Source organism: Carcharhinus amblyrhynchos, chromosome 5, assembly GCF_965287045.1.
Source record: "Carcharhinus amblyrhynchos chromosome 5, sCarAmb.v2.hapA, whole genome shotgun sequence".
Taxonomy (NCBI): Eukaryota; Metazoa; Chordata; class Chondrichthyes; order Carcharhiniformes; family Carcharhinidae; genus Carcharhinus; species Carcharhinus amblyrhynchos.
In genome coordinates this window covers 93,771,210-93,794,068 of record NC_137328.1, presented here as the reverse complement: position 1 = coordinate 93,794,068, position 22,859 = coordinate 93,771,210, and the positions used below count along the sequence as shown (strand labels likewise).

The 22,859-nt window shown below is 43.4% G+C and overlaps 1 protein-coding gene across 6 annotated transcripts in view; it reads right to left on the bottom strand.

Annotated features, from left to right (window-relative positions):
• The window catches only part of atg10 (ATG10 autophagy related 10 homolog (S. cerevisiae)), a 246,932-nt gene that overhangs the window by 199,051 nt on the left and 25,022 nt on the right, over nt 1-22,859 (bottom strand). For 4 of the 6 annotated variants that reach the window (XM_080189195.1, XM_080189194.1, XM_080189196.1 and 1 more), the window contains one exon: nt 13,265-13,369. The gene's annotated coding sequence lies outside the window, so the exon portion shown is untranslated. Of the gene's footprint in view, nt 1-13,264; nt 13,370-15,783; nt 15,837-22,859 lie in introns of those variants that run through there. The other 2 variants (XM_080189199.1, XM_080189198.1) reach the window with 2 other exon arrangements.

Genomic DNA, 22,859 nt, shown 5'->3' with positions numbered 1-22,859 from the left:
CATTACGTGTAGCAGTTTGACTCCTGGGTCACCATAGATTAATTAGTATCTGTTTTTGAAAAAATATTCATCAGCAGGAGCGAATATCCATCCATTCCAAAAGCATCCCGAAAAAGTAGACATCAAAAGCATGTTTCTATCTCTCCACTGAGTTACAGTACAAAAATGGAAAACCTTAGAACCATCATGAACAATTAGGGGTGTCCTCATTCCCCTCAATCCTCAATTGTGTCTCACTGAACTAAGATACAGTATCCAGAATAAATAGAAAGATGCATAATAGGTTATCTGACAAAATTAAGAATCATTGGATGAGTAACAATGCTTTGAGGACTGATTTCCCTCAAATTCAAGGGAGGAAAAAATTAGTTTCCCACAGTTTGCCTACCAAAAAGCTCATCTCCAGAGATCAATCTACATTGCAACCATAACGTTAGAGCACACGCTGAAAAGCTTTGATAATGACAATAGTTAAATTATTTATAAATCAGTATATTGCATTCAATGATCACGATAAATCATCATGGACATATTCCAAAATTAAACTTTATCATCAATAGGTGCATTGACGCGAACAGGCACCATGGCGGTGCTTTGGTATATTAATCACTCATCTTCACTGTCAACTATTTTACCTTCATTATGTTTTTTACCATTAAAATGGCTTGACAATGTTTTGTCTTGAAAACTTAATTTATATACAAGTTTTGAGCTGCCCATGAGAGTAACATCTAGACTATGTAAATAATTCATTTAGTTATGTTTTGCTTCTCAGTTGGTATCCCTATTTCAGATTTTGTGGCGAGCTCATCCCAATCATTAATGACAATTCTGCCATGCATCAGTGAAACCTTCAGAATGTCTTTGAAACATTTTCTTTTTTCTCACCTGAAAAGTTGACCACGAGAGTTGAGAAAACAAGAGCTGGCAGGGAAGTTCCTTTTCAACCAACTGGACAGAGGGTGGAATTTTCCCAAACAAATTGTCATAAAATTCTGAAAATGGGAGTGTTCCACACTGTTTCTTGGATGACTCAGTACTGCAACCTTGCAGCACTCAGTTAATTTTTTTTGATAACTGGGAGATGTGTGTCAGTCGGGGGAGGCAAAGCCTAAGTACAGTTTCTAAGCCAGCTTCAGAGCACTCAGGTGCCAACGCACAGGGAGCCCCTACCTCCCAGCAACCTCCTGCCACCACCTCCCCCCCACCCCACGATCTCTGGAGCATTACTAGCCCCCATACTAACATGGGTCACCAGCATTGGGGCATCAGGATTCTCCCGATAAGTCACCAAGCGGACCCCCCAGGAATTGCACCTCCACCCTGGTCACTCTCCTGTCTGTGGCCCCCCTCCTGCACCACTTCCTTCTTGTATGGCTGTTCCCTCTTTGCCGATTATCCCCCGTTGCATAAGCACCCCCAGCATGGCCATGGCGCCTAGTTACCACCGATGGAGACCAATAGTGATTGAAGCCAGCAGCGGGGTAGGCTGCAGTGCTGAGCTCAGTAATTATATTAAAATCCATCCAAATACATGCTAATAAGCTTCACACCAGGAAAAAGTGGCTACTTGACACCGGGCTCGAATCTGATTTTAGCATCATTTCCGGCCTCACCACATTAATCAATGACTGGAACGGGGTGGTAAGAACGCATCCAAAGTGTTCAGTCCATTGAAGTTAATTTTGCAGAAGCTTTGTTTGCAAATTCTTATGGATCTGGCTTGTAAGAAGCACGCTAGCATTTGTTCACCAGTCCTCCCACTGAACCCAGCGGATGCAGCAAAGGTATTGCTGATTGAAATTTTCTGGCACTCTTATGTGTTGCTGATACACAGTTCAAATCTCATTGAGGTATAGGAGTGACGTGACAACAACTGCTTTGGACACCAGGCAAGGACTTCACTAGGGGAGGTTTTTTGTTGTCAAACAGACAATGCTATTGTTTGTAAAAGGCTGAGTTGGCGCATCTGTTGTCCTCCTGAGCAGCATGTGCGGGCAAGGGAGGAAGACCACTATTTGAGCTGAGACAGTGAAGGGAGGGCACTGTCAGAGAACTTCAGATCGAAGAGGACAACGCAATGTCTTGCACAAGTGCACACTATGCATCCACAAAGCTCCAACATTGCAAATACAGAAAAAATGGCATCCTGACCTCAAGCAGCCCAGGATATGGGGCAATCAGCAAAATTATGAGATGATTCCATAAAATCCAGAGCAATTGTCATTCTGATAGTCATATACAAGTTTAACTTCCCATTACTATGCAAGGAACACTCAAATTTTACCATATGTGCTCGAATTCTTTTAAAAACTTTTAATAATGTGCATCAGAACAACAGAAATCTCTTTTCTCACTATAATTTCAGCTAAACCAGAAAAGGATCTTCAAGAGTAGGTCAACCATAGGATAATTTCCCATGGGTCATATTAGCAATATGCTCGCAATACAGGAAGGGAAATTATTATTCAATGCTGTCCCTGAGCACTCGTCAATGATCCTTGCTGGAAAGTACGTGCACGAGATCAAAGGAGGCCCTGATCAAGCTCATGGTGGGTATTCCACTAACATTAGCATCTCGTCTGGTTGATTGGGCCAGATACAAGAGGGTTGCCACAACTCATAGCGCACATTTCCTCATCTCAAGTCACTGCCTTCAGGACAGCAAGATAATTAGAAAGAAAAGAAAGTCTTAAATTTATATAGCACTCCTTATCACCACCGGACATCTCAAAGCCAATGAAATACATTTGAAATGTGATCGCTGTTGAATGGAAATTAAACATGGCAGCTTACACGCAGCAAACTCCCATAAACAGCAATGTAATAATGTCTGATCACCTGCTTTTTTAAAAAATGTTGATTGAGAGCCAAGTATTGGCCAGGACACTATGAATAACTTTGCTACTCTTATTCAAAATAGTGCCATGGGATCTTTTACATCCACTTGAGCTGACAGATGAAAGGCAGCAGGCAAAATTTTATGAGAATGATTTGAAGTGTCTAGCCAGCGTGAAAATGAGAGAGTTCCTGATCCCTTTTTTTGGCAAGTTTTCACTCCCAATCTTACGAACTTAGATATTGAAAATATTGACTCGACCATTTCCAGCTGCTGCAGGCAGTGAGCTGGGCTTCATTCGCCAGCCAGCCTGCGGAGAGAGTTATCGCGCATGTGCACCCCTATGATTTTGCACACACACAACTCCAACAGCAGGGGTTTGACAAACAGAAAGAGAGCTGTCAGGACCCTGTTGCTGCAGGCAGCCTGAACAACATCCCCAGCCCACAATCACAGGTACTCACGATTGTGCAAAACGCAGACCCCACCACCCAGACTGATCAGAACACAGAACGGCAAAGGGCATCCCCTCCCCCGCTGATCCAATCGCCTACAGAGTGGCAGTGGCCAGCGTCATCAATACAGCAGTAGTCCCTCTATACTGCATTGAAGTATCAGCTTTGATTTTTTTTTGTGCGCTCAAGCCCTGGAATGTGATTTGAACCCGGAACCTTGTCATTCAGAGACAAGAGTGCTGCTACTGACTGAGCCATGCATAACATGTAATACCCGCAGAAGTAAAACCAATTTTTCTTCTAAGCACTGATCTAAATCTCCTCTTAGAAAGCCGAACAGTTTTAACATGAGACACTCCTGACCAACTGTTATATTCTACATACTGAGAAGGCCTTTGACAGAATTGACAAAACTATTTCTTCTCCATGCTGCAAATATCTGCCTAGACCCATCATTTAAAAACAAAATTAATATTTTAATACTTTTGTGCATTGAGTATAGAAGCAAATAAATTATGATGAACCTGCATAAAATATTTGACTCAGGACTTTCGCATTCAGTTTTGGGCACCATATTTTAGGGAGGATAGGAAGACAGTTTAAAAAGTACGTAAGAGTGATTCCAGTGATGAGGAACTACAATTATGTAGACTGACTGGAGAAACTGGCATTACCTTCGGGATGACAGAGGGTAAATCTGTTAGTATATTCAAAATTTTGAGGAGTCGGAACAGAGTTACTCAGGACAAACTGCTTGCATTAGTGGAAGGAATGAAAACCAGAGAGCACTAATTTATGGCAATTGGCAAATGAAGCAATGGCAAGACAAGGAAAATCTTTTTACACAATGAGTGGTTAGGATCTAGAATACAATGCCTGAGAGTGTTATAGACTCAATTGAGGCAAAATCTGCAGGACTATGAGGAAAAGGTGGTGGAGCGGCACTCAGTGAATTGCTCTTGCAGGGAGTCAGAACAGCCAACGGATCAAATGATCGCCTCCCATACTGTAACTATGATCCATCGTCACCAATCATTATGAATAGCTCTTGCCTATCTTCCCCCATATAGTTCAACAAGTATGTGCTCTTTTCACTGTAATTTGTTCTGCTGTTGAATCGTGGCAGTTGAAAATGGAACAATAGAGAGCATTTAGTATTGATAAAATAGCATTCTATACGCAAGTTATTTATATATTTGAGCAGTCCTCCTGGACTTAACTAAACCACACTCTGGATATAAAATTGAAGCAAATCAAAGCCAGTACTATTCTCATTCTATCATTGTCTATGGATATCGTAACTTTGTGGTGGTAGACTCAAATCCCACTATGGCAAATTGTAAAACTGAATTCAGGAAATCTGATATTTTACAGCACTAATGCCAGTGAACGATGGTGGAAGCTGCTGTTCTGTTGTAAAAAACCTTACTGGTTCACTCCTGCCCTTCAGAGAGGAGAACCTACTTTCCTACATAGTTTTCCTATACGTGATTGTAGGTCCACAATAGAAGTGGAATTTTCCCATCTTACCTGCAGCAAGTATTCTGGCTGGCAGGATCGGAGAATCCAGCGGGAGCCAAAAAGAAAAATCAAAATCCACTGATATGAAAATAGTTTGCAGTTCTCTATTTGATAGGTCAGGTATTCTGTAAGTGACACCAGTGCCATTTGCGTTCATTACCATCATGAAGGCTCATTAATTCTGCTACTTGTGAGAATCATGTGTCACCTCCCAATCTTCTGTCATGCCAATAGCAAATCACACCAGTCTGAACAAGGATGGTGTGCAGCAGTCGGATCTTACTTCGCACACAACTTTGAGGTGAGTGCTACATTCATAGCCTACTTGCCACAGTGCTCTGCCATCTCATTGTGATGCCAGTGAGACACTACACTGCTGGGGGTGTGGAGGTGGTCGACTCCCAGTGGCTGCTTCTGTAGACCAGAAGGACAGCACTGAAGAGCAAAACTCGGGAAGAACTGAACATTTAGACAGAGACCAGCATTTTGACTAGGGATAAGGGCCTGGCTCTTTTGAAGTGTCATTGCAGACTTGATGGGCTGATTGGCCTCCTTCTGTACTGTAAAGATGCTATGGTTTTGAATGTATTTTCATGAATGAGCGTGTTTTTAACATAGCAAAGTCTGTAATAGGTATTTAGAACTTTATTTAATCTCAGAATGGCTCCTGAGGTCTGCCGATTATCAACATTGGATAAGTAGACATGCAGTAGGTAGAATTGTACAGCATAGAAGAAGCCCTTCGGCCCATCGAGTCGGCACCGACACATTAGAGGTGCCTTAGCTTCTACCTAATCCCATCTGCCATTACTTGGCCCAAAGCCCTGAATGTCAAGTGCTCATCCAGATACTTCTTAAAGGATGTGAGGCAACCCACCTCCACCCCCCCTCCCAGGCAACACATTCCAGACCATCACCATCCTCTGGGTAGAAAAGGTTTTCCTCACATCCCCCAAAATCTCCTACCCCTCAGCTTGAGCCTGTGTCCCCCATGACTGACCCTTCAACTAAAAAGAATAGCTGATCTTTATTCATTCTTTCCATGTCTCTCATGATTTTGTACACCTTGATCAGGTCGCTCCTCAGTCCTCTCTGCTCCAATGAAAACAACACAAGCTTATCCAACATCTCTTCATAACTTAAATGTTCCATCCCAGGCAGCATCCTGGTAAATCTCTCCCAGCATAATCATATCGTTCCAATAATGTGGTGAACAGAACTGCACACAGCACTCTAGCTGTGGCCTCACTAAAGTTCTATACAATTCCAACATGACTTACCTGCTTTTGTAATTGATGTCTCAATTGATAAAGACAAGTACTCGATATACCTTTTTCACCATCCTATTAACATGCCCTTCTGCTTGATCTGTGGACAAACACACCAAGATCCCTTCGTTCCACAGAACTTCCTAGTGTCCGACCATTCATTGAATACCTTCTCATCAAATTATTCCTTCCAAAGTGCATCACCTCACACTTTTCAGGGTTAAATTCCATCTATCACTTACCTGCCCATCTGACCATTCTGTCTACATCTTCTTGTAGCCCAAAACACACTGCCTCACTGTTAACCATCCATCCAATCTTTGTGTCATTCGCAAATTTACTAATCCTAACCCCCATATTGTTAATGTCATTTATATAAATGACAAATAATAGCAGGCCCAACACAGGTCTCTGTGGTACACCATTGGACACTGGCTTCCAGTCATTAAAGCAGCCTTCTCTCATCACCCTCTCTCTCCTTCAATTGAGCCAATTTCGAATCCAATTTATCAAATTACCTTGTCTCCCGTGTGAATTTATCTTCTTTACAAGTCTCTCATGTGGAATCTAGTCAAAGGCTTTGCTGAAATTCATATAAACTAAATTGACTGCACTACCTTCGTCGACACACCTGGTCACCTCCTCAAAAAATGTAATCAAATTTGTTAGGCATGACCTCCCTCTGACAAAGCCATACTGACAATCTCTAATTAAGCTTTGCCTCTCCAAACGGAGATAAATGTTTTTCTTTAGAAGTTTCTTTAGAATAGTTTCCCTACCACTGACGTGAGACTCACTGGTCTGTAGTTCACTGGTTTATGTCTCCAACTCTTCCTAAATCGCGGAACCACATCAGCTGTTCTCCAGTTGTAAGACGCCTTCCCCGTGGCCACGAGAAATTGAAAATTTGGATCAGAGCCCCTGCAATCTCCTCCCTTGGCTCCCACAGTAGTCAAGGGCACAATTCATCCGATCCTGGGGATTTATTCGCTTTTAAGGCTGACAACATCCCCAAAACCCTGTCCTCCCCATGTCAATTTGTTCAAGAACATCACAGTCTCTCTACCTGAATTCCATGCCATTGTCCTCATTCTCTTGGGTGAAGATAGATGTAAACAATGTCGTCTGGTTCCACTCACAGATTGCTCCCATGGTCCCTACTCTCTCCTGGCAGTTTACTTCCCATTGATATATTTATAGAATATCTTGGGATTTTCTATACTTTCACCAGCCAGAGCTTTCTCATATTCCCTCTTTGCATTCCTAATTGATTTCTTAAGCTCTATCTTGCATGTTCTATACCTCACTAACGCCTTCACCGATTTGGTCTCCTTGGACTTTCTAAAAGCCTTTCTTTTCTTTCTCATTGTATTCTGAAATCTCTGATCATTCGTGGTTCTCTGGGCTTGTTATTCCTACCTATCACCCTAGGAGGAACATGCTGGGCTTGCACCCTCCCCATTTCCTTTTTGAATTCCGCCCGCCGCCACCGCCACCCCCCCCCCCCCCACCCACCCACCACCAACCACTGCTCTTCTGTACATTGTCGCGTTTGCAGCTATTCCTGGTCCATCTTGGCCAGATCCTGTCCTATTTTACTAAAATCCGCTCTCCCCCAATCTAAAACTTGTTTTTGCACTTTGTCTATTTCCTTGTCCACAACAAGCTTAAATTGCATCTTATTGTGATCGTTATCACTAAAATGCACCCCCCCCCCCCAACCAGCTCAACCACCTGTCTGGCTTTGTTCCCCAAAATCAGGTCCAGCATAGCTTCTTCCCTTATTGGATCCTCCACATATTGATTTAAAAAGTTCTCCTGTACACATTGCAAAAATCTACTCCATCCAAGCCCTTAACCCTGTATATATCCAGTTAATCTGAGAAAATTGAAATCACCCAATATAACTCTACTGTTATTGTTTTTACACATCTTCACAAACTGAGCACATACTTTCTCCTCAATATCCCTTTGACTATTTGGGGGTCTATAATAAATACCTAACAATGTGGCTGCCCCTTTTTTACTCCTAAGATCAACACACAAAGCTTCATTTGATGTCCACTCCAATATGTCATCACTCCTTACTACAGTAACTGACTCCTTAACTAATAATGCAATGCTTCCTCTTCTTTCACCTTCTTCCCCACCTCGCCTGAAGATTCTATATCCTGGAATGCTGAGTTGCCAATCATGTCCTTCCTTCAACCATGTCTCTGTCATGGCTACTATATCACACCTCCACATGCCTCTCATCGCCCTCAACTCATCCATTTTACTGGCAATACTCCTGGCATTAGAGGCCACCCAGCCTGGCCTTACTCCCTTGAAACTTAATACAAGTGCACTCGCTCCGACTAGTTTGTTTTGCTGTATGATTCCGTGCCCTTATTCTGCTAACGGTCTGTGCCTCCTCCCCTGCCAAATTAGTTTAAACTCATCCCAACAGCATTAGCAAAACATCCTGCAACAATGTTAGTCCCGCTCTGGTTCAGATGTAGAAACTCCCATTTGTACAGGTCCCATCTTCCCCAGAAATAGTCCCAGTAATCCAGGAATCTAAAACCTTCCCTCCTGCACCAACTGTTAAGCCATGCATTTAACTGCACTATCCTCCTATTTCTGTGCTTGCTGGCACATGGGACTGGGAGTAATCCCAAGATTACAACTCGAAAGATCTTGCTTTTTAGTCTACTGCCCAGATCCCTGAATTCTTGATGCAAAATCTCTTTCTATCTATGTTATTGGTGCCAACATGTACCATGATCTCTGCCTTATTACCCTCTCCCTTCAGAACGTCCTGCAACAATTCAGTGACATCCTGGGCCCTAGTACCGGGAAGACAACATACCATCCTGGAGTAACGTTGACGGCCCAGTAGCACCTGTATCCCTGACTATTGAACCCCCTAATACTATCGGTTTGTCTCGCCTCCCCCCTCCTGTACAGACAAACTGCTTGTGGTGCCAGAAGCTTGGCTCTATCTACACTCCTTTGAGGAGCCAGTGCCATCATCAGCCTCCAAAATGGAATACCGATTTGTGAACAAGACCACCAGGAACTCCTGAACTCTCTGCCTACATCTCTCGGACTGCCTGGTGGCCACCCATTCCCTTCCTTCAAGCCGCTTCAGCTCTGGTGTGAGCAGCTCCCTAAATGTGCTATTCACAATGCTCTCAGACTTGCAGATACTTCAGTGTCTCCAGGAGCTGTTCCAGTTCCTGGAAACTCAAGCTTCCAGGAGCTACAACTGGACAGATTTCCTGCACACATCCTGGACCCAGGCACTGGAAACAGAACATACAACATAACAGCACGGTACAGGCCCTTCGGCCCTCAATGTTGTGCCGAGCTATGTCCAATCCCAAGATCAAGCTATCCACTCCCTATAATTCTGGTGTGCTCCATGTGCCTATCCAATAACCACTTGAAAGTTCCTAAAGTGTTTGACTCCACTATCACAGCAGGCAATCTATTCCACACCCCAACCACTCTGAGTGAAGAATCTACCTCGGACATCCCTTCTATATCTCCCACCATGAACCTTATAGTTATGCCCCCTCGTAACAGCCACATCCACCTGAGGAAATAGTCTCTGCACATCCACTCTATCAATCCCTCTCATCATTTTATAAACCTCTATTAAGTCGCCTCTCATCCTCCTCTGCTCCAAAAGAGAAAAGCCCCAGCTCCCTCAACCTTTCCTCATAAGACCTACCCTCCAAACCAGGCAGCATCCTGGTAAATCTCCTCTGCACTCTCTCCAATACTTCCACATCCTTCTTATAGTGAGGTGACCAGAACTGAACACAATATTCCAAATGTGGTCTCACCAACGTCTGGTATTGTTGCAGCATAACCCCATGGCTCTTAAACTCACTTCAGATCAGCCATGATCTTATTGAATGGCGGGGCAGGCTCGAGGGGCTAGATGGCCTACTCCTGCTCCTATTTCTTATGTTCTTATGTTACGTTCAAATTCCCTGTTAATAAACGCTAACACGCTATAAGCCTTCTCCACGGCTCTATCCACTTGAGCGGCAACCTTCAGAGATCCGTGGATATGAACCCAAATCTCTCTGTTCCTCCACATTCCTCAGAACCCTGCTGTTGATCCTGTAATCTGCATTCAAGTTTGTCCTACCAAAATGAATCACCTCACACTTATCAGGGTTAAACTCTATCTGCCACTTTTCTGCCCAGCTCTGCATCCTATCAATACCTCTTTGTAGCCTGCAAGAGCCCTCCACCTCATCCACTACTCCACCAATCTTGCTGTCATCAGCACATTTACTAACCCACTCTTCAGTCCCCTCTTCCAAATCATTGATAAAAATCACAAATAGCAGAGGACCCAGCACTGACCCCTGTGGTACACCGCTGGTAACTGGCCTCCTGAAAATTTTCCTTCCACCACCACCCTCTGTGATACCGCCAGTTACTTATCCAACTGGCCAAATTTCCTTCTATCCCAAAAATGTGCCAGCCTCCCACATGGAGCTAGTAGAGCAAACCACAGCTTCAAGCTCTCCTGCCATGTGTAAATCCTTTTAAGTTTAAAAATTATTTTTTAAAAAAAACTTATAAAGCAAATAATTCATTACTCTTGCCTAAACACTGAGTTTCAATTTAATATGGAAATACCCACCAAGACTTACTCACCAATCAGCTCCATTCATTGGTCTCTCACATTACCTTCCAACTTATAATGTATGTGCTTTTTCTTTTGACAGGTTTATTTGGTAGCTCAAGCTTGCGGAGTGTCACTCCTTCTTCAGGTGAGTGAAGAGTTGTGTTCACAAACAGAACATCAAGACACAAACTCATCTACAAAATAATGGTTGGAATGCGAGGTAATCAAGTCTTTACAGATACAGATAAATGTGAGTAGAGAGGGGGTTAAGCACAGGTTAAAGAGGTGTGAATTGTCTCCAGCCAAGACAGTTAGTGAAGTTTTGCAAGTTGTGGGGGTTACAGACAGTGTGACATGAACCCAAGATCCTGATTGAGGCTGTCCTCATGTGTGCGGAATTTGGCTATCAGTGTTTACGCAGCGATTCTGTGTTGTCGTGTGTCATGAAGGCTGCCTTATAAGAACATAAGAAATAGGAGCAGGAGTAGGCCATCTAGCCCTTCGAGCCTGCCCCGCCATTCAATAAGATCATGGCTGATCTGTCGCTGCTCAGTTCCACTTTCCCGCCCTCTCCCCATAACCCTTAATCCCCTCTCTTATCAAGAACCCATCAACCCGCTTCTTAAAAATATTTAGCGAGGCAGCCTCCACCACTTCAACGGGCAGAGAATTCCAGAGATTCACCACCCTTTGAGTGAAGAAGTTCCTCCTCAACTCCGTTCTAAACCGCCTCCCCTTTATCTTGAGGCTGTGCCCCCTAGTCCTACTGTCTTTTTTGAGCGGGAAGAGTCTCTCCACGTCTATCCTATCCATCCCATTCATCATCTTATACGTCTCAATGAGATCTCCCCTCATTCTTCTAAACTCTAGCGAGTACAAGCCTAGTTTATTCAGCCTCTCCTCATAGCTCAACCCCCTCAACTCCGGTATCAGCGTAGTAAACCTCCTCTGCACTCCCTCCAGGGCCAAAATATCCTTGCGCAGGTGCGGCGCCCAAAACTGCACACAGTACTCCAGCTACGGCCTCATAGGGCTGCCTTGGAGAACACTTACCCAAAGATCAGAGGCTGAATGCCCGTGACTGCTGAAGTGTTCCCCGATAGGAAGAGAACACTCTTGCCTGGTGACTGTCTAGCTGTGTTCATTCATCTGTTGTCGTAGCGTCTGCACGGACTCGCCAATGTACCATGCCTCAGGACATCCTTTCCTGCAGCATATCAGGTAGACAACATTGGCCGAGTCACAAGAGTATATACCATGTACCTGGTGGACAGTGTTCTCACATGGGATGATGGCATCCATGTTGATGATCCCGCATGTCTTGCAGAGGTTGCTGTGGCAGGATTGTGTGGTGTGGTGGTCAATGTTCTCTTGATGGCTGGGTAGTTTGCTGCAGACAATGGTCTGTTTAAGGTTGTGCGGTTGTTTGAAGGCAAGAAGTGGGGGTGTGAGGATGGCCTTGGCGAGATGCTCATCTTCATCAATGACATATTGAAGGTTCCGGAAAAGATGTCTTAGTTTCTCCGCTCTGGGGAAGTACTGGATGACGAAGGGTACTCTGTCTGCCGTGTATGTCTTCTGAAAAGGTCAGTGTGGCTTTTCGCTGTGGTGCATCAGAACTGTCAATTGATGAGTCTGGTGCCATATCCTGTTCTTACGAGGGCATCTTTCAGCGTCTGGAGGCGTCTATTGCAATCCTCCTTATCTGAGCAGATCCTGTGTATACGGAGGGCTTGTCCATATGGGATAGCTTCTTTAACGTGTTTAGGGTAGAAGCTGGAAAAGTGGAGCATCGTGAGGTTATCCGTGGGCTTGTGGTACAGTGAAGTACTGAGATGATTGTCCTTGATGGAGATGCAAATTGATTCTGGAGAATTGGCCAATATTGTCTACTTGATACACTGCAGGAAAGGATGTTCCAAGGCATGGTACATTGGTGAGAATGAACACCACTCAACAATCACCAGGCAGGAGTGTTCTCTTCCTTTCGGGGAACACTTCAGCAGTCACGGGCATTCAGCCTCTGATCTTCAGGTAAGCATTTTCCAAGGGGGCCTTCACGACACACAAAAACGCAGAATCGGTGAGCAGAAACCGATAGCCAAGTTCCGCACATGAGGACGGCCTGAACCGGGATCTTAGGTTTATATCACACTATCTGTAACCCCCACGACTTGCTTGGGCTTGTAAAATCTCACTAACTGTCCTGGCTGGAGACAATACACATCTCTTTAACCTGTGCTTAACCCTCTCTCCACTCACGTCTGAACCTTTAAGACTTGATTATCTGTAAAGACTTGTATCCAACTATTATCTTGTAAATTGAGTGTGTGTTTATGTGTGCCCTGTTTGTGAACAACTCTTCACTCACCTGAAGGAGCAACATTCCAAAAGCTTGTGCTACCAAATAAACCTGTTGAACTTTAACCTGGTGTTGAGAGACTTTACTGTGCTTACCCCAGTTCAACACTGGCATCTCCACATCATGGCCCTTTCCTTTGGTCAAGGAGGGAGGGAAGAAAACACTAATGCAGAATTTTGGGCTTACCTGCTCCTTGACACCAGTTCTTTCTCTTCCCACTTTTTAGTAGATGTGACTGTGCCAATTTCTCCCAGAATGCCTTTCAGTGAAGAAGTCTTTCTGCTGCCTCTGCTGGAAGACAAGGGAAAATTTTGGCATGAATTAGCATTAAGCGGGCATGTAGGAACATATGAAGTGGGTGGAGCATGAGGTGGTGTGAGGAGTGAGGCCTACAGTGCCTAATATTCTATAAAGCAACTGGGACAAAATCCCAGAGGACCTTTTAACCAGCCAGTCTTGGCACTTGGTGGGTTTGGAGGTGTGACAGGATGTCTTCCATCCCACACCCCAGAATAAAGTCTCACTTTCTGGGGAGTTTTGTTGCCAAAGCAAGTGGGGTGAGCCAGGAGATTTCCTGACTGTCCAAGTCAGATTGTTTCCAGAAGTTGTAGGGTCACAGTGAGCGACTAAAGATGTAGGATTTAATAAGGATTCTAGAACAGAGGACAGAATATTCATCAGGAGTTGTTATTAATTTAAAAGGAAGAAATTATGCCACCTGTTCAAGATTAGATTTGACAGGAAATGAAGGAAAGGGAGAAACATAAGTAAATGTAATTGGAACTGTTCAGTTCGCAAGGATAGTAGACATCACCACAGGCTAAATAGTCTGTTTCTTTCAATGCTATAATGTTAATGGATTTCTTAAACATAGTATTATATAAAAAAAAACAACACATACACATATATACAGCACCCTGTAAAGTACAGGCCTTAAATTGTGGAAACAGTTAGCAGTTTAAATATCTGAAAAATATGCCTGTTAGAAACAATTTTCTGAAAAAAATGGGATCATTTGATTGGTGAGCATCAATTCAAAAACATTTTAGCACCTTCAACTTAGACATCCATTAGTACGATCAGCATGCTCACGATTCCTCTCGTCCATTATCCCCGAAGCGGAGGGTATTACAGAAAGTAAAACTGGCAAAGGGCACGTAACTCAAATGTTTAGAGAAGTACATTCTGCACAATGGAATAAAATGACCAAAACTAGGATGCAATAAATCTAAACGCTGTCACAAGATTGCATTTAGTAGACTAATTCTTCAGCACAAAAAGTTAACATAATATATTGTACCAAACCAGGTTTTTTTCAAACACACTGAACAGAAGTACATTGATCTATACCAGCGGTCTCCAAAGTCTGATCAGGATGTGGCCCGCTGTGGGCCGGGTATGGCTCACGGGCCGTAGTTTAGAGACCCCTGATCTATACCATATCCTGGGATTGCAAAACGTTGAAGAGTGCATATATTAGCAATCATCTCAAGTCCATGGATATAATTTGTGTGACTTTATACTGAAATTGGTTCAGGTTTTTAAAGACATATTTATTGTACCTTGCTTAGCGTGATCCAAAGAAATTATTTTAAGGTAGTTGGTGGGAATTTCCCTTGTTTGCCTTGGTAACAGCCAAATGCATGCTCCTTTGGCACCAGATACTAATCCACCATTTGTCTAATCTGATAAGTATCTGGTGATGGTCCAATGGCGGGTGTGTGTGAGATTGCTTTGCCATTCATTACTGCAAATGATTGCACGATGTTCAGCACCACTTGCGACCTCTCAGATACTGAAGCAGTTCATGTACAAACACGATAAAACCTGGGTAATATCCAGGCTTGGCTGACAAATGGCAAATAACATTCATGTCAAACAAGGGCCAGGCAATGACCATCTCCAGCAAGGAGGACCTAACCATCAGCCTGTGACATTTAGTGGCATTACCACTGCTGGAAGCAACAGTTGCCTACTGCCACTGCTGGTAGTAATTCCCTACTTATGGTGGCGAAAGGGCCATCCAAACGCCTTCTTACCATGCTCATAATCAATGTGGAAGTGGGAACACAGCAAATTCCCCACTTTCATCATCCCACCTGTAATGTGTGTCTCCCACTCCTGTCAAACTCATTACATGGGAGGGCACAAAGAGTGAAACCAGAATGATTCAAGATTCTCTCTTGTGGGTCCATTCTATCTACGCAACACTAAATGTCAGCCACTTCTCCACAAAAAAAAAGCAACACATTGTCAATGATTCTTTCTTTTTAAACCCTCCCCACTAGTTAGGTTGTCATCTGTCAAGCCTCTCTGCTATACCCAACCCTCTTTGCAAAGTTCAGGTTTCCTCCAGCTCCTTCTGACCCAAATAGCCAGGGCTGTTCAACTCTTAACGCTGCCTAACCTGGCACCAGACCAACTTCTCAAACTTCCCTAACTTTAATGAAAAATAACATAGCCTATCCTGACCACCTGACCCCAAAGGGCTGGTAATGTAGCAATCAGCCTACCTGAAATCATTCTTTAATCAATAACCTCCAGCCAACCTGAATTACTTCCTGTACTAGATCTCATCCTTAGTCTTCTCACAAAAATAAACAATATTTAAAGTTAGACACAGGACTCTCAAAAAAGCAGCAAAAACCAGATAGGTGGTTGCTGTAGTGCAAGCTAATCTCACAGATGGATGGAATAACACCAACCTGAATCAGAAGAACATCATCGTCTTGAAACAAAAACATTTCTGTGAACAAAGCATCCAAAAGGTTGTTTCCCCTAAAAGCAATAATTTTGACAGTGCTTAGAAAATGTCAGAGCTTTGTCATTTATACTGCGGTGGTGTAAAAGCAAAACTGTGATCCACCAACCCAGATCAAATTTCCAGCATTGTCCAATAAATACAGTTGCCTGCAAAAGAACAGCTCATTTTTCTTTTTTTGTACTATTTCTTGAAGTATGCTTTTAAAGTACCTTAATTTTAAAAAGCACTTAAAACTTTATAAGATTTGTCTCAAATAAGGCATCGAAGGCTATGAGGCACCAAGAGCTGCTCTCAAGAATCCTACATGCACATTTCTCCTGTGTGCTCATACTCTTTTTCCCTTTGTAAATGAACATTTTGAACTTGGTGTTTTCCTTCACGATTTTCACTGTTAATTTTCTTGCGCCTCTGCCTATTGGGGTTAGGTGGGAGAATTGAAGGTACAATGAGATCAGCTGTGATCTTAATAAATGGCAGAGCAGATTTGAAAGGCCAAGCAGCCTACCCTTGCTCGTCAGGCTTATCCCTTTTATCCCAGCATAGTGAAAAGATACCTCTATTTACACACCAAGGATAGCGTTGGCTCAGTTGCAAAGACTTACTTTCCAGTAAACACGTTAACATTCACCATAATTCTTTCTACAATCAGTATCTCCCAGTAAACTAATTTCAAATTCACTATCACTTAAACTTTAGAACAATAAATATGAGTTTATTAAACTAATCTCTTCAACAGTATGGCATCACTTTCAGCTAGAGAGAATCTTGAATGATTCTGGTTTCACTCTTTGGTATATCTACCTAAAACTGACTTTCTTGTCACTCCTTGTCTTTCTGATTCTTTGTTCTGATCTCCTGTTGTTAGGCAACAGCACAGTCTTTTTATATCTTGTGTTTGCTTCAACTTCCTCAATTACTAACCCACTTCTTTGCTCGAAAAGTCAAAAAGCTTTTTTAAAAATGCACATTTTCAAAGAGGGCCTAAGACTTGCCTGTTCCATGTCACAAAACTCAAAACCAAAGCCAAACCTAAGTTTTACTTTCTGTAGGGACTGGGAGCTGAATGTACAGGGCTATCAAGTGTTTAGGAAGGATAGGCAGGAGGGAAAAGGGGGGGGCGTAGCTCTGCTGATTAAGGATAGCATCAGGGTGGTAGCAAGGGATGATATAGGAACCAAAGAGCAGAACGTGGAATCGTTGTGGGTAGAGATTAGGAACAGCAAAGGGAGGAAGACGCTGGTGGGTGTCATCTATAGGCCCCCGAATAATGATCTGGAGATGGGGCGGGCTGTTAACGCGCAAATAAGTGCGGCGTGCAGGAATGGGACGGCCGTAGTTATGGGGGATTTCAATCTGCATATTGATTGGTCGACCCATGTTGGACGCGGTGGGCTCGAGGAGGAGTTCTTGGAATGCTGCCGGGATAGTTTCCTGGAACAGTGCGTGTTGGAGCCGACGAGGGAGAGAGCTATCTTGGATCTCGTGCTATGTAATGAGGCGGGTAGAATTAGGGACCTTGCGGTGAAGGATCCTCTTGGGGAGAGTGATCATTGTATGGTGGAGTTTCTGGTGCAGATGGAGGAGGAGAAAGTGGGTTCCCAGACACGCGTACTTTGTTTGAATAGAGGGGAGTACGGTAGGATGAGAGAAGAATTGGCGAATGTGGACTGGGGGAGCGCGTTGGAGGGAGGGTCTGCTGAGGAGCAGTGGAGGATCTTTAAGGAGATCTTTCTTGGTGCTCAGCGGAAATTTATTCCGATGGTCAAAAAGGACTGTAGGAGGAGAGGTAATAAGCCGTGGATAACGAAGGAGGTGAAGGAAAGTGTTAAATTAAAAGCGGAGGAATTTAGAGTAGCTAAGAGTAGTGGGCGAGAAGAGGATTGGGAGAGGTTTAAATGTCAACAAAGATTGACAAAGAAGTTGATAAAGAAGGATAGGAGAAACTATGAAGCTGGGCTAGCGCTTAATATAAAAAAGGATAGCAAGAGTTTTTATAAATATATAAAAAGGAAGAGGCTGGCTAGGGTGAATGTTGGTCCTTTAGAGGATGAGAAAGGGGACCTAGTGGTAGGGGATGGGGATATGGCTAAGGTATTGAATAACTTTTTTGTTTCTGTCTTCACGGAGGAGGACGTGAATAATTTGCCGGGTGTTAGTGATGGAAAGGTGGTAGGACTGGAGGGTCTTAATGACATTACTGTTACTAGAGAGGCGGTGCTCGACAGACTGGAGGGGCTGATTGTGGACAAGCCCCCAGGACCGGATGGAATGCATCCGAGGGTTCTGAAAGAAATGGCGGAGGTGATAGTGGATGCCTTGGTGGTTATTTTCCAGACATCGCTGGATTCCGGGGAAGTGCCGGAGGATTGGAAAACGGTTAATGTTACGCCGTTGTTTAAGAAGGGTGCCAGGCAAAAGGCGGGGAATTATAGGCCGGTTAGTTTAACGTCTGTTGTAGGTAAAATGTTAGAATCCGTCATTAAGGAGGAAATTGCGAGGCATCTTGAAGGGAATTGCTTGATAGAGCAGACGCAGCACGGTTTCATTAAAGGAAAGTCGTGTCTGACAAATTTACTGGAGTTCTATGAGGATGTGTCTAGGGCGGTGGATAGAGGAGAGCCGGTGGATGTGGTCTTTCTGGATTTTCAGAAGGCGTTTGACAAAGTACCTCACAAGAGGTTATTGCAGAAGGTCGAGGGACATGGAGTTGGGGGTAGGATGTTAGCGTGGATAGAGGATTGGTTGTCAAATAGGAGGCAGAGAGTGGGGGTCAATGGGTGCTATTCGGATTGGCGGGTGGTGACTAGTGGAGTGCCCCAGGGGTCGGTGCTGGGGCCTCAGCTTTTTACCATTTATATAGATGATCTGGAGGAGGGAACCGAGTGTAGGGTGTTGAAATTTGCTGATGACACCAAGATTGGGGGAACGGCAAATTGTGCGGAGGGTGTGGAGAGTCTGCAGAAGGATCTAGATAGGCTGGGCGAATGGGCCAGGAAATGGCAAATGGAATTTAATGTTGGCAAGTGTGAGGTGGTCCACTTTGGTAGGAAGAATGGTAGGAAGGACTATTACTTACGTGGTGAAAAACTGCAGCAGGCGATGGTGCAGAGGGACCTCGGGGTCCTTGTGCATGAGTCGCAAAAACCCAGCTTGCAGGTGCAGCATGTGGTCAGGAAGGCAAATGGGATGCTGGCCTTCATAGCGAGGGGGATTGAATATAAAAGTAGGGAGGTCTTGCTGCAGCTGTATAGGGCATTGGTGAGGCCGCAGCTGGAGTACTGTGTGCAGTTTTGGGCGCCGCACCTGCGCAAAGATATTTTGGCCTTGGAGGGAGTGCAGAGGAGGTTTACTAGGCTGATACCGGAGTTGAGGGGGTTGAGCTATGAGGAGAGGCTGAATAAATTAGGCTTGTACTCGTTAGAGTTTAGAAGAATGAGGGGAGATCTCATTGAGACGTATAAGATGATGAATGGGATGGATAGGATAGAGGTGGAGAGACTCTTCCCGCTCAAAAAAGACTGTAGGACTAGGGGGCACAGCCTCAAGATAAAGGGGGGGCGGTTTAGAACAGAGTTGAGGAGGAACTTCTTCACTCAAAGGGTGGTGAATCTCTGGAATTCTCTGCCCGTTGAAGTGGTGGAGGCTGCCTCGCTAAATATTTTTAAGACGCGGGTTAATGGGTTTTTGATAAGAGAGGGGATTAAGGGTTATGGGGAGAGGGCGGGAAAGTGGAACTGAGCCACGACAGATCAGCCATGATCTTATTGAATGGCGGGGCAGGCTCGAAGGGCTAGATGGCCTACTCCTGCTCCTATTTGTTATGTTCTTATGTTCTTAAAACTAAAAAAAAAGCTTTTTTCTAGTTCCTAACAACTGGTATTATGATGCTGCAGCCAACTTGGATCAGGGTCCTGGAATACAATAGTGTACAGCTTTGTCTCATTCATTTGATGAAAATGTATTTTTAGCGATAGATAGAATGAGTAAAGAGCCATGGTAGCTTACCATGAGGGAAAGTGTCTCAAATGATAGGAAGTTGTGACTGAATGAGATCTACATACAAATTCAGCAGCTCACCACAGACACACAATGTACTGGACTGAAATAAGCTGTATCAAGACAATTGAAATTGCTAAAAAGACAGATACACATCAGAACCCCCTGTAAAGGGAGAAATAACAGTAAGAAGTCTCACAACGCCAGGTTAAAGTCCAACAGGTTTATTTAGTAGCAAAAGCCACTAACTTTTGGAGCGCTGCTCCTTCATCAGATAAGTGGGAGTTCTGTTCACAAACAGGTTATATAAAGACACAAACTCTTTTACAAAATCATGGTTGGAATGCAAGTCTTTATAGGTAATCAAGTCTTAAAGGTACAGACAACGCGAGTAGAGAGCGCGTTAAGCACAGGTTAAAGAGATGTGTATTTTCTCCTGTCAGGACAGTTAGTGAGATTTGGCAACTTCAGACAAGTCATGGGAATTACAAACAGTGTGACATGAACCCAAGGTCCCGGGTGAGGCCGTCCTCGTGTGCGGAACTTGGCTATCAGTCTCTGCTCAGCGACTCTGTGTTGTCGTGTGTCGGGAAGGCCACCTTTGAGAATGCTTACCCAAAGATCAGAGGCCTAATGCCCGTGACCGCTGAAGTGTCTGGTGATTGTCAAGTGGTGTTCATTCATCCGTTATCGCAGTGTCTGCATGGTCTCCCCAATGTACCATGCCTCGGGAAATCCTTTCCTGCAAGTGGAGAGGCTCCAAATGGAGAGGATCTCCAAGAAGATCGTGCATATCAACACAGAATCTCCACAAGGCTGAAATAACCCAATCTTCTGTTGGATACTATTTTGAAATCTGTCAGGAATTTCAGGGATGAAAAGATCAAAACTGTAATGACATAGTCTGTAACAATGATTAGCTGTCTTGCAGTCAAATTACTTGCTGGGAATATACAGACCGAAGTTTTAAAACCTGGTTTTGCCAAGCAGAATCAGAAGTACAAAATATCACAGTCATCAAAAAGCATTGCTGGAAGACAGCATTAAAAATCTCTCCTTCTGAGAGGCTAAAAAAAGTGTCCTCAAAGAATACAGACCTGAACCAAATCAATTAAAGATTTTTCCAGGAAACCAACTAATTTCAGACAGCTGCAAAGTTCAGCAATCTGTGCCTCAAAGACAAGCAAAGGATTAATTGTACAGTCTTTCAACTTTTAACAGACTAACTTTTTTACTTCTGACACTTGCATATCGTTCACATCTTTATTTTTTTTCTGCTTCAGTAACAAATAAGCTTACTCTTTCATTAATTCAAGAAAATCTGGTATGATTGGCTCCTTATTGACAAAAAAAATTTGATTGAAAAAGGCATTTATGGGCAAAAGAAATTTAAAAGCCTTTGTTGCAACAACTGAGGAGGACAGAATAGAAAGGGAGCCAACTCGGTCTTCTTTGCCTAATCATAACCAAAGCAATTTAGCGCTTATGTTAACTGCAAGTTTTTTTTTAAATGGAATATGGCACAGAATATGGAATAGCACTCATTATTTAACGATTTTCCAACAACAACGGGCATTTAATGCACCATAGAAGCATTCTTTCTGGTTGTATCACAGCTTGGTGTGGCTCCTGCTCTATCCAAGACTGTGAAAAACTACAAAGAGTTGTGAACGTAGCCTAGTCCATCATTCAAACTAGCCTCCTATGCATTGACTCTGTCTATAATTCCTGCTGCCTCGGAAAAGCAGCCAGCACAGTTAAGGATCCCACGCATCCCGGACACACAGTCCTCCATCGGGAAAAACAAACAGAAGTCAGTCAGAGTTCATGTTAACCAACTCAAGAACAGCTTCTTCCCTGCCGCCATCAGACTTTTGAATAGGCTTATCATATATTAAGCTGATTTTTCTTTACAAACTAGCTACGACTGTAACACTACATTCTGCACTCTCTCCTTTCCTTCCCTCCAATGTACTCTATGAACAGTATGCTTTGTCTATATAGCACGCAAGAAACAATATTTTTCACACATCCCAATTCATGACAACAATAAATCAAATAAAAAAATTAAAATGAGAGCGAATAGAAATCATACAGTCACCACAAGCACAATTTTTTATTAAATTGATATATTAAAATGAGAAAACATGATACGTGATTTAAAAGGGTTCATTAGTTCACTTTTAAAATAGTTATGTTTTTCTAATTTCTTCAAAAATGAAGATGGACAGATGACCTGCCTTTTGCCAATTCCACACCACAAATGGTAATTAGTATTGTGCAAGTGCAATCCAAGGTAACTTCACTGGTAATTTTACCTCACCTGTAATCAAAGAATGTTAGTCAAGAAACAGACCATTTAGCCCATTACTTCTGCATTGGTGTTTTTTTACTTATGAACTGCTGAGATAACTCTCTCTCCACAAATCCTTTAATATTCCTCTTTTACAAGCAACTAGCTATGATCTTATTGAATGGCGGGGCAGGCTCGAAGGGCTAGATGGCCTACTCCTGCTCCTATTTCTTATGTTCTTATGTAGCTAATTCCTTATTGAAATAATTTGCAGCGATTCAATGACAGGTTCTATATTTTATAATGAAATTAGAATTAATATTAACTTTGCACTGATCTGAATTTTGTATAATTATTTCAAATTTTAAAAATGCTGGGAATACAGATCTTGCAGCAGAGTTTATGGGCAAAAATTAACGCCTTCCCCCAAGGAAAGCTTGGAGGTAAGGGAGACATATAATCCACTGGAGGATGCCAGATGGGAACTGCTCCATTTTCCAGCCTCATCCCTGATTAAGTCCATGCCCCAAACTCAGTGGAGGCCCTCAAGTAGGCAACCAGTGATAACTTAAGGGCCTCATCTCTGTTCAACAACTGGCAGGGTAGTCTCCATGTGGGAAGCCCAAAAGCAACTGTGGACTCCCTGGAGATCCCTCGCTGTCAGGTTCTCGTGTCCAGAGGGACCTTGTACCAGTAAGGCAAGGGGCTCTGCCTTTCTACTAAAACTC